The 9658-nt window shown below is 41.1% G+C and overlaps 1 long non-coding RNA gene across 1 annotated transcript in view; it reads left to right on the forward strand.

The window, feature by feature from the left end:
- The window catches only part of LOC149857777 (uncharacterized), a 135288-nt gene extending 125838 nt beyond the window's left edge, over positions 1-9450 (forward strand). The window contains exon 4 of the long non-coding RNA XR_016444164.1: positions 9326-9450. This is a non-coding gene — a long non-coding RNA (uncharacterized LOC149857777). The remainder of the gene's footprint in view (positions 1-9325) is intronic.
- Positions 9451-9658: the final 208 nt, after the last annotated feature.

Genomic DNA, 9658 nt, shown 5'->3' on the forward strand with positions numbered 1-9658 from the left:
AAGAAATAAAAAGAAAGAGTGAAATTAACTTAAAACCAAAATTAAGAGGAACTTATTTTTGGTGCATAAGAATCTCCTAGTCCTCTGTCATCTCTCAGCTTTTGGCTATTTCCTGCTGTCACTTCTTTAAAGTGAATGTAATGCTTATGGAAAAAGCTGGAATTATTATCCTGTGCACTGACACAACCATCTTTTTAATGGTTTAAAAATTGTATTATTAAGCATACTGCAGCATGCTCTCATGAAAAAGGCCAGCAGTATACTGGGTTATAGTAATAAGAGTGTCACATGCAAATCAAGAGAAGTAATTCTGCTTCTCTGTGCAGCACTCACTTAGAGTGCTACTTCAGGAAGAATGTGTGTAGATTGGAAAGAACCCAAGGAAAGAGCAAAAAAAAGGATTAGAGGCCTGGGAAACATGGTTTATAAGGACAGGCTGAATGAACTGGGGTTATTTAGCTGGAAGAAGAGAAGCCTGATGGGAGATTTGATAAGTCTCCAAACACCTGAAGAGCAATTATAGTAAGGCTGGAGATAGGTTTTTTTTTTTTTTTGCTGTGGCCCATTAGGAACAGAACTAGGAGCAATAGTGTCAAGCTGCAGCAGAGGATGTTTAGTTGGAGATGAAAGGAACAGTGTTCAGACCATAGGGTGGGCAAGAGTTAGAACAAGTTACCTTGAGAAGTTGCAAAATCCCCATTCCTGGAAATGTTCAAGAGCAGGTTAGACAGATACTTGGCTGAGATAGTTAAGTTAGAGATGATCTTGCCTATGATCCTGCTTACTGAAACAGTTACTGTATTGTTATACTGGAGCATTTGGATAATTATTATATTCGGGCTGCCAGGCAATAAACAGGAAAATTAGATATTGGCTATCCTCTATATAATAAAATACTTTTCAGTAGGTAGTTCAAGGGTTAAGAGACCATGCCTGAGCCACTAAGGCTGAGGAACCTCTTGCTTACAAACAATAAGTATAAGACCTCTTAAAGTAATCATTTTTGAGGCACAGGATATATAGCAGGCAGGGCTTTACATAAGAGTGGGATAATAATAGGATTCTGCCCAAAGAAAAGTGCAGGCACAAGGCTTAGACCCCTGAGGGGATGCACTTAAAGAGGTTTGAGAGAAGTAAATGATGAAGCTAACTGGGAATGGAAAATGAAGCATCTATGTTACATCCAGGGCATCTTTTATAAAACATTCATTTTTGGTAGAGTTGTGTGTGGTTCGTTGTAGTGACAGAATAATTGGGGGCACCTGAACACGCAGGCTTTCACCAGTGCAAATCAGGAATCACGCTGCTCAAGCCAATGCGGCGGCACTAGTGTCACAGGGCAGAGCAGGGCCTACAGAAAAATGCAATAGCTGAGCTTTGTTTATGACAAAAATAACGAAATGGCAGATCCCCCCCAACATCAGAAATAAACATCTCAGTGAAAAAAATATGATGCACAGTCTTACCTTAGCATCAAGTACATTTTATAATTCATGCTTATTGGTTTGGGGATAAAAACCAAATAGCTTATGACAAAAATAACAAAGTCACTCTCTTAAGGAAAACAAGTGCTGGTGATGAATAAGCCTTATGAATATTTATGTGTGAAGTTCATGTACTGAAAACAAAAATTAAAATGCTATAGCATTGCTTAGAAAGTGTGCATATGCATGGTTTCCTACTGCTAATTTTATGTGGCTAGGTTTATACATTAACTTCATAATGTTATGAGAGAGTGTATTTTAAATGTGTAATTTTTTCCTACAAATTAATATAATTAGTTCAGCCCCTACATGTTACTTAATTGGCTTTCCCTCTTTAGAAAATTCCTTTTTCCTAGGTGTTATGGGCTGAAAGCCTGCAGGATGGAGCTAATCACTTGTAATGCTGTTTACAGGATGTGAATAAGGCAGCATGACTTCTGGCCACAGTAAAATCAGCACATGCATCCCTGTGCTCTGAAGTGACAGTAAATTACTGTTGTTCCACAAGTGGCCGTAATCTGCACACTTCAGCATCCTGCTGGAGGTAACGAAGGTGAATAAGGGAAAGGTCTAGCAGGCTAGCACCCCTGAGCACGCAGACCAAACCCATCTCTGGAAAGATGAGTCTGGAATGAGAGAGGAAGGAGGAAATCTTGCCGGGTATTAAAGAAAATGAAGCTTTGAGTGCAGGGATCTTGACTCCGGATGGGGGAAGGGAGGGTTGGAGCTGCTTTCTTGACCCATTAAGGAGGGACTAGGCTCACCTGTAGCCTAGTTAGCTCACCTGCCAGGTGGAGAAAATGAGCAGTGAATGGCAGGTAGGGCATGGGCTCACTCAGGTTTCTAGAGTATTCAGACAAAAGGCTGTGAAGGATGAAGAAGGGAGTTTCCAGGTAGGAAAGTAGGAGTTGCTGTTAAATGTGTAGTTTAGAGAAAAAAATAGGAGAGGCTCTTTTTTGTTTCTGGGCAGAGGGTGCTAGGAGCTATGGTGGGAGTGGTTGTGTTTCCTATTGGGCTTTCTTGAGAAACCCAGACCTCAGGAAGGAAAATACTGTTCTCAGTACGCTATGCCTCGGTCAGAGGAGAGTGCTGGGGGAAAACAAGTCTGCAGAGCCCTGCTGCACCTTAAGGAGCTTGCTCTGCGAGAGCCCCTGCTACCTTCATTTTTCTCCTCTGCAGGCTGAAGCCCTGTGAAGCGCACATTTCCTTTCTGCCTGCTTGTTTGCAGCCTTTGCTTTAATTCTCACACAAGCTTTTGTCACTTTGAACCAAAATACAATCACTAAAATAGGAGCCTGTGATGTACTGAGGTGACAGAGCAGAACTAAGGGTAGGATGACTTTCCTGCAGAGGCTTCTGTGCCTGCCTTTGCAGAAATGCCGGGGGTCATGCCCTTAGTTGTGGCTCTAAGCAATAATTCTGCTTTTCTGGTATTGGGCTCAACACTTGGTCAAAATGGGCCTTACTGTCCCTGTAAGTCAAGTGAGGTGTTTCACGTACTGCATAGACAGTATGTAACATGAAAAGTATGTGTTTCTAAAATGAAACTAGCTCTCTGTTAGGGTAACTACTGGCAAAGATGGTGCTATTGCAGCTAGCATTCCCACCACATACTTTCCTGATTTTATTGTATTTATTTCTTTATTTATTCCCACTCTGCAACATTGTTGGTTTTCTTTATGCTGCTGTTCCAGGGGGACTTACACTGTGGGCTTTTTGCCCTTTCCTCTCAGACTGGGCTTCTGCTTGGGGCAAATCGTCTGCCAGCAGTAGCTTTCTATCTGCCTTGTGAGCAGCAGTTGAGCCAAAGACCTAGTCCATATTAGCCTAGCAGCCAGGACCCACCCAGGAGTGGAGGCGGGGGGCGGTATGTGCCAGTTCTCCGGATTTGGTGCTGTTGAATACATGGCAGTTTTATCCAGTTGTTTTTAACATGCCAGATGACTGTGTGGCAACTGGATCAGATCCCAGTATACTTGAATGGGGAAGCTGGTCAGTCTTGGATTGTCCTTGCATGTGTTCACTCCTAAGAGATGTCACTAATCTGTCACCAGAGACCGGTATCTGATCTGCCTGAGAAACTCCAGCTCTCTTCTCATTCTTAACATGATTTTAATGAGGCTGACTCCACAGCCCATTAAAACACTGCATGCTGAGCTAAATTTTATTTGCACCAATACCATCCAATTGACTTAAACAGAACCTCAGGGCTGGAACTGAGAAAAATCAAGCCCAAGAGGCATAGGCTTCTTTCAAATGGCAAAGGCCTTGTGAAACATCAACAGAAAAGCACTTTTTGTGTTTCGTAAAGTCTCCCATTTAGGCTAACTACAGGCAGTCAAAAAGCCCAAGGCTGAATCAGTTGAATCTTTTCAGGTTAGTCTAAACTGTGTAGCTTGAACTGAAGTAAATGAACAGACATTGACTTTTGATTCTGGAAATGCAGCCACATGCCTGCAGTGGCACAGGCCAGAAGCTGGGGGGGGTGCTAGAGTATGCCTCCCTGCTCAGCTGGAGCAGACAACTGGGGCCGAGGCTAGCCTGCCCACACAGCAAAGGGGAGATTGTGGGGGAGGTGCAAAGCATCCTGGGAGGCTGGAGGACTGTGAGTTAACTTGAATTTGGAGGGGATCTTGGGACAGAATCAATACACAGACTTAATCTAAATCTGTTACATCTGATACTACATCTATCCAGGTCCATCTTAAACCAGTTTCAGCCATTTTGAAAGTGGTTTGTGTGCATTGATCTTCTGTTGTGTTACAGATTTGAACTGGTTTGCAGTTGCTTATATCAGTTTATGTGTAATTTCTGTCCTTAGCCTTAAAGTTCATTATTATTTTCTTAACATGTTTATCATAAAGAAGAACAATAACAACAAAATAAATCATAAACCACTGGAATAGAAACCATAAGTTCAGGCTTTAATTTTTATTATGTTAATGTAATTTAGAACTGAATTTGGCCTACAGTGTTCAGATTTAATTCTCTTTCACTGTGTGCAGATGTTTACACAAGGATATGATAAATGGGGAATGCTATTAAATCATAATAGTAATGATTTTCTCCTCTCCATGCTAGCTTAGGTAGTCTATAAGGTGCCACCCTGTCCTGCCTTCTTCAGAAAGTTATTTATGTGTTTTAAGGCTTCCTTTACCCAATCTTTTCTTTTATGAAGAGGTGATTTTAATAATGTCTACAAATGCTGACGTTCAAGTTACTTAGCATGTTAACTGAGAAGCTGGCCAGATGGCTTATGCCCTGACACAAAAATTACTGTACTAAAATGCTGCTGATACCAGGGTTTGGAACATAACCTTGGGATTTTGCTTTCTATGGCCACTAAGTGCTGGAAGCATTACATGATGACATTCAATCCAGTAATGGGTATTTCCTGCCAAGATCACAGAAACAGGAGGATTATGACTATTAAGAGATCAGAGAAAAACAAGAAAGGGTTAGTATAAAACATCTTGGGAGAAATGCCGAGGTACGTTATTTTCTCCTATTAAATACTGCAAAGTGAACCTAAAATTCTTTACACGTCTGTTCCCAGAGGAACAACGCAAGCTGTTAAGAATTTGTTTCTGGAGTAGAATAAACTCATCATTTTATAATCTCTATTACATGCCTCAAAATAAGAATATGTCTTTTCTGATCATTTTCAGCTTGAGTCCTGAAAATGCATTAATGCTTTCACTTTTGTGACACGCCATCATTTTACGCCTAAGGCTGCAAAAAAAGCAGCAAGGTGGAGGAGAATTTATCCAAACTTTGCATGAACTGTTTTTCAGGGGCTCAAGCAGGTGGAATAGGATCTCTTTTGGTTGCATAAGTCTACTTACAAACCTGTTACGGGGAACAGAATCTGGCCTCTGCTCTACATGCCCGGGGAATTTTGCAGTTCAAAATGCAGGCCCCTACCACATGGTTTAGCTCTTGACACAGTTGCATTGAGCCTTGGGATTTAGGCAGCCTAAATCACAGTTTAGGTGCTTGAAGAACGAGTTTAAATCTCGCTCTTAAAAGGAGCTACCAGCTCTTTCTGTCCCTTTTGGCTATCTGGCAATAGGAGGGAAGTCTGGACAGCCCGAAGTCCCAAATTCCTCTTATTTACCAGCTGCAGGTCTGGGGATCTCCATTGTCTTCCCCTATCATGAAATGATGTTGATAAATCAGAGTCATCCTGTTCACTGGCAATGCAGTGCCAAATAGAGATACCTGAGCCAAGTGGAGAGAGGTGGTTAGCTGTATAATTCTCTAATGTGCTACTTCTGCCCTATGTTCTGCCTGATATCAGGCCAAGAGGTTCAGAGAGGCATGAGCTTTTGAAGTCAACAACCTACTTCATCAGATGCTCAGAAACACTTAAAGATGGGTGGTACGTTAGATACCATCTTGTGCCTGAGCCAAGTGGGTACTGGAAACAGGATAGCTGGGCTAATAGGGTCATACTGCTTCTGCTGCTTGAGCTAACTCTGGGATCTTTACATGGCCTGCATCATTCAGGGTAGACATACCCCCCAAATCCTTGCTGCTGCTTTTTCCATTAGGTCTAGCTTTAGTGCTGTCATGGAGCCTAACCCCAAATTAACTGAAGTCAGCTTCCTGTTGCAGAGGTCTTTGGATCAGTTCCAAGATTACTAGCACATGATAAAAATTCTTACCTGTCTTTGTGTGCTGCACTTGCACACATGTTGAAATGTAATCCTTTGTGCATTCGATTTTAATCAGGAAGAAAATAATAACTATGAGCCCAACCCAGCAGTCCTGACTCTGGCAGAACTGTCAGTTTTCCTTGAGTTAGAGACATTATCTCATCTGACTTATCCCATTGCCATAGCAACTGAGCACCTTGTAAAAATTACAGAAATCCATGAGTGTGTTCTCATGTAGACTAGACTTTTTTTTTTTTTTTTTTCCTCTCATTCATAGATTTCATAGACCTTAGGGCTGGAAGGGACCTTGTAAGATCATCAGGTCCAGTCCCCCACCCCAGCGGCAGGTAGTCAACTGGGGTTAGAGGATCCCAGCAATATAAGTGTCCAAATGTTTTTTGAAGGTGTCCAGAGTAGGTCCTTGCATCACCTCTGGGGGGAGTCTGTTCCAGGCCTTGGGGGCTCAGACAGTAAAGAAGTTTTTCCTTATGTCCAGCCTAAAACGGTCTTGGAGGAGTTTGTCACCTTGTCATCCCCTGAGGTGCTCTGGTGAACAGGAATGGCAGCTTTGTGTCCCTCCCTCTTCCTTGAAAAGGCAGGACTTTGAGGAACTTCTTTGCCCCACATCTACCCTTCCATGGGTGAGGTGGCACGATGACCGTGATCCTTCTATCTGCAGCATTACTTAAAGCCATTCCTATTATAAATTCTCTTGTAGAGTGCTTTTGGGAAATCCTTCTTGTTTTGTTTGTGGTTCACTGTTTTGTGGCTCACGTTTTTCCTCCAACTTTATTTGTTAGTGTTTCATTTTGCTATTTGGTATCAACATATGAATAAATATTTTGGGGGTGAGAATCTGAGCACTCTCTGGCAACATTATTTTACATTTCAATGTCACTTGAGCTCTTTTGAAAATCTGATTTCCTGGAGAATAGTCTTAACAGTAGTTGACCAATCATCTTCAAGCCAATCTAGAGTAATGTCAGTCTTTTTTTATGGCACTCTCTTCAAATGCTTTTTGGCCTCTGATCTTCAAGCTACTATAATTTCAAGTAAATTTTGTGATGAAGTGATTTTGGGGGGTGATGGCCAGCTGTATTTGGTATTTTAGCAACTTTCCAAGCAGCAGCCTCATTACAACTGGAAACATTTTTTTTTTTAAACAATCTAAAAATTAATCTGAGTTGATTTTAAAATGGATGTCTTAGAGTACTGCATGTGATGCAAGGTGCAGTGGATGGATTTACTTATCACAAATGATGGGTGTTTTTGTCAAATCCCAGTTCACCTCACACATTATATAAGCAGTCTCTGACTTATATGTGCAGCCTATAATAATTGTGTGCCTTACAGTTCTTACAGTGTTCATTGGTTACTTACATTTGTATTGAAAAATGTTAATTACTAGTAAAGATGCTCACGGTGAAGTGAACCAAAACTCATTATCGACTATGCTCATTCACATGACGCTTGAAGTGGCACTTCTTAAATTCATCTCTTTATAAGTATTGCACAGTGTTGATGTAAACTTACAATTTTCAAAAGCCCACTTCATAGCTATACAGAAGGTCTCAAGTTTTCCATGTTCCTCTGGAGTGCAGCTTTAGTCAGAAAAATAATTATACAAAAATGACAAGTACTTACTCAACAAAACAGTTCCTTGGGTGACACTGCATTACATCTGCTTGCTTTACTTGATAGGCAAAGCATGTTTTGTGGGTTTTTTCCCCCCCCCCGCCTGCTGTTATAAAAGAAGAGCCAAGATGGGGTATGGAAGTGCTTTTATTCTGAAGCAGTATCTGCTTGCTCCAGGATTACTGTTGGAGAGGTTCTGCTATCTTTTGGTGGTATGTGTTGCACCTTTCAGGTGCTTCAAATGGTATGTTTGTCCACACCCTATGATGCAGGGGTCTTTGCTGAAGTGTAGCCCAGTTGTTCAAATAACACACTGTGGTAAGATGCTTGGCTAAGATGTTCTACAATATTCAGGGCCAGATGACCTTGTTCTTTATTTGCCTCAGTAAAACAATTTGGAAGTCGTCATGCTAACTTAGGTGTGGTAATGCAAATGGATCATTAACTTTAACAGTGTCAGTGCGTTCTCGCCATTTACGTTTACGTTAATTAACCTACATACTATTATTTAACAGCATACTTGCACGCATTTACTAATGCACTTTTTGGCTGCCAGTAAATAGAGTAACCTTACTTTGGAAATAAACTGTTGAATATTAGAATAGAAGAGAAAGCTGGGTAGAGAGCGAGCCTCAAAATTAATGGACCAGGGTCTCACAGGGATGTAAAGGGTGATGAAGTTTTCCTTCTTGCAGTGATCTCCAGACACTTGTTACACTAGAATCATTCTTTCCATTTTTATAGCTCAGAGTATGCAGGGGAAATTGTTATGTCTGCGGAAACCAAGATGCATAGGTAGTTTCACCTAGATCGCTACGGTGTTGGATAAGCAGTCACAGAAATGTGTAGGAAGATAAACTGAGTACAGATCCCTTGCACCTGTTCCTGATGGTACAATGTACTTCACAGTCAAAGTGTGAAAAACTGTCTTCATCTATCTCTTCCAGTACTACTTTCCCAAATCTGTGAGAGAGGTTGGTGATGAGAGCTTGGTTCTTTCTATAATGGAACAGTTTATAAATTCCACCCTATTTAGGTTGGAATTTTACCCTCTGTTTTGGGGAGTGAGGATATCTAGTCCTGAAACTGGAGGATGAGGCACGGATTCACTTGTAAGATACAGAATATTGTTTTTTGGTTCTTGCATTATCTTCACGTGGGGGGAGAGTGCGGCTAAGTTATGAAACTGGAGGCCAGAGCAGCTGAGGTCCAATTATACTTGCTCTCATATATGATCATTTCATTGCTTTACAGTGCAGTTCTCCCTTTCTTTGTCAACAAAGCTTATGTTCTACTTATGTAAGCAAACAGATAAAATGCACAAGGATAAGCATAAGGGAAGTATATGAACTGTTTTGTTCCATACATCAGCACTTTCACCCTTTATAAAGTTACATTCCTCTATTGATCTTGTAATTTGCCCAGTGTCTCCCTGTAATCAACAAGAAGAAAGAAGCCCGAGGGCGCAGTCAAAGATAATGGTGGATGTTTTGACCTTTCTGAAATAGCATGTTTGACTTAAACAAATGGTGGACTTCTATTTTTCAGATTTCTACTGAATACATTGAGAGAGTCTCATGTATCATGTGTTGTATGATGCAAGTCTGATTGCCAAAAAAAGAATAACGTACTAGATGATGAAGAACAGAAGGCAGAGAGAGGGGAGAGATTCCATTTCAGGCTACAAATGGGGTAAGAAAGAGGCAAACTTTTTAGTAAAGCAATTGTTTAGTTATTCTTCCTAATGCTTCCTCTATTAGTTAGGTTTTTAGTGAGAGTTAAACAAAATTACCGGCATCCCTGGTGGAGCCTTTATCACAAGTTCGTTCTGGTCAACTTGCTGTTAGCTTGATAGGTATTTGGGTCCCTACCCATGTATAG

This window comes from Crocodylus siamensis, chromosome 9, assembly GCF_052110815.1.
Source record: "Crocodylus siamensis isolate JL-2025a chromosome 9, ASM5211081v1, whole genome shotgun sequence".
In the NCBI taxonomy this organism is placed as follows: Eukaryota; Metazoa; Chordata; order Crocodylia; family Crocodylidae; genus Crocodylus; species Crocodylus siamensis.